Source organism: Arvicanthis niloticus, chromosome 15 (assembly GCF_011762505.2).
Source record: "Arvicanthis niloticus isolate mArvNil1 chromosome 15, mArvNil1.pat.X, whole genome shotgun sequence".
NCBI lineage: Eukaryota > Metazoa > Chordata > Mammalia > Rodentia > Muridae > Arvicanthis > Arvicanthis niloticus.
The window spans coordinates 57,077,345-57,080,262 of record NC_047672.1 but is presented as its reverse complement, the minus strand read 5'-3'; the positions used below and the strand labels follow the sequence as shown (position 1 = coordinate 57,080,262).

The 2,918-nt window shown below is 43.1% G+C and overlaps 1 pseudogene; it reads right to left on the bottom strand.

Moving 5' to 3' along the window:
• Positions 1-1,009: 1,009 nt before the first annotated feature.
• LOC117720462 (general transcription factor 3C polypeptide 3 pseudogene) lies at positions 1,010-2,680 on the bottom strand (annotated as a pseudogene).
• Between the last annotated feature and the right edge of the window lie 238 nt (positions 2,681-2,918).

Here is a 2,918-nt window from a genome sequence, read left to right as displayed (position 1 = left end):
TGTGCCTGTGTGTGTTTTGTTGAGTGTGTGTGCAGGTGTCTTGTGAGTTTTCTGAGTGCATAGTGCATCTGAGTGTGTGTGAGGGATTGTATGTGTGAGAGTGTATGTGTTTCTGTTGGATAGTGTGTGTGGGGGACCTGTTAGTATGTGAGAATGGTGGCATGTGACTGGGTGTTTGTGACTGAGTGAAAGTGTGAGTGACAGTGAGTGTGAGCAAGCATGTGCTGCTGTGTGTAGTCATGAGACCATACTATGTGTTAGTTTGCATGTAATAGTGTGTTTGCATGAGTGAGTGTGTTTGTATGTGTAGAAGATGGGCCTCTGCAGACCTTTGTTTCATGTAGCTCAGTACAGGACAGTTAAAGGCCCTGGTGTCAGGATCAGTTACTAGCTTAGTCATGCCTACAACCTTCTGGTTCTGACTAGAGAGTTGGATGTCCCATATCCAGGACCTTTCCCAGTCTCCTACAGTAGGAAAACACCTTCTCCCACTGTTCGTCACCCTTCCTACCAAGCCACCAACTTGCTGCAAACCTCAGCTCTTAAGCCTCTGATTATTTTTCTCCCAAAGATTTATCTCTTCTTTAATCCCAAATGCTTCTCGAGTCTCCCAATTGAAGAATGGACTTCCTTACAGTGAGAACATTTTTTCTTGATGCTTTCTCTAAAAATGTCATCTGTCACTTGATAAAATACACAGAAAAGGAGAAGACATGACTGTCAGAGAATCTCTAGGGGGTGAAAACCACATTGATGAATATTTTTACCTTAACTTCCCAGCACAAGATTGAGAAGACGAACTAGCAGTGAACAGTAGGCATTGCTTGTATTCAGCACTACTGCCAACTATGCCCTGGCTTTCCTAATCTGTAGACCCTTTCAACAGATGCCAGGTAACCATACAAAGCCATAAAAATAAGCAATAAAATTATATAGTAATAAGAGATTATTAGTTGGTACAGTTTCTTTTTCTGTTTCTTTTTCTTGTGCACCTGCCCAGCAGGACATCTTAAAGAGAAGACTGTAGGTTCTCTTCCCTTCCTTCTTTCCTTCTCCTCTTCCTCCTCTTCTTCCTCCTCGTCCTTGTTCTCTTCTTCTTTTTCTGGAGATAACTACAACCTTTATTTTCTTCTGAGGTGGCATCTTCTAAAGTTTCCTTTTCTAGGATAATTCCAGGGTGAAAAAAAAAGCTATAATTACCTCCAAAGTTTTGCTATACTGCTTGTTGGAAATATATAATTCAGCTGCTATGTTAATGTCTTCCATGGAGACTAAGCCTTGGTGCTTTGAAAAAATTTCTTCAATTATGTTTATAGCTGAAGTACTATCCTTGGCTTATAGTAACTCTTGGCTATATCTGTAACCAGCTGCATAAAATGTTCTCCATCAGATGGAGGTGAAAGATTTAAAATATGCCTATAATCATCTATGGCTATTTTATGATCATCCATCTGTTTATAAATGATTGACCCCTTCCACAGGTAACTGATATTAGCAGGTTCATATTTAAGAGCATTCGTATAGGAAAAAATAGCCTTCTTCCAGAGACATTTTCGCCAACCTAATCCAGTCTTCTGTGTCACTGGAATTTAAATGTGCAGCAATCAACTAATACTACAATGGTTTCTCCATGCCAACTTGGTCCTCCATGGCAAGTGTAGAGAATCGCTCATAAGCCAAAGGAGCTTGTCTCATGATTTGCATGCACATCAATATTGCCTCTTTTTCTCCTCCTCCAGCAAAGTGACTATTGGCTTCATCCTTGAGACCTTTCAGGGCACTGGGGAGTTCACCCTGAATGAGGCCTCTCCCCTCTCTCCCCTCCCCCCCTCTCGGATTCAGGGTTGAGAACCATCTCTGACACAAATACATGGCCTACAGTGATTTGCTCAAGTGTTTCCTCTTCTTCCTCATCTTCAGTCTCTCCAGCATGGAAGTGTAGTAAATCTCCGACCCCAGTAAGCCCATTCAAGGAAAATGCAACTCTGTTGCATGTAATTTTAATAACACAGTCACTCTTTCTTGAGAGTTCATTCCGAGCTCCCTCAACCTCTCGCAGCTAGCTCCACCAAAGTGCCAACGACTGCCTCGGTTGTGCCCTTTCTCCTGCCCACCTTAGTCACCTTGTACGAAAAACATCAGACAGCCTTAATATTTTAAAACTAGCCAGATAACTCAATGGCTTGGCGAAGAATATCCTGTCCCATCCTCCCTGGCCTCCGCCCATGGCAGAAGCCACAAACTATAGGTGCCCCTGAGACCTACATGTCTGTGCTTCCTCCGCTCCACCGCCCGCTCTGCCTCCTCCCTCTTCTCTTCCTCCTGGGACCCGGAAGTTCCCCCCTTTTTCCTTTGCAAATCGACTGGTTTCCTCTGTCTTTATTGGCACAACCAAGAACCAATTAGGGAATCGATATCTCCCTACCTGAAAGCAAAGATTTTGTGAACTGATTTAGTTCTCTGATGTTTCTCCTTTGTTGGCATCTTTGTCCTGGGAGTTGGCAGAGTCACTTCTTGTTGGTATGGGACTTCAGAATCTTTTGGGTTTTCTTTAAGTAACGATTTTCCTTTTCCCCCAAGACTTTTCTTGGGTATTTCTCTCCTCTCGCTGCCTTTTGAACTCTTCAAAGGACATTTTCCTTTCCAGGTAGACTGATAAGTTCCAGCTGAACCCTAACATGTCTGCTGAGCCGAAGCAGGGGAAAGCAGCAACATCTCTCACTTTTTCCAACTCACCACCGGAAATGTATGTTCCCCGTATGGTCACCTCTAAAGGATAATGTAAATTAGCCCACCTACCAGGTTTGGAGCATGGGAGTCTTCTGACTTTCTTGGTGCATTCCTCTCTTCCCTCCAAGGTCACCTCCTACCTCCTACCTCCTTACATAGATACACATTTTTTTAAAAAATTTTTTTTG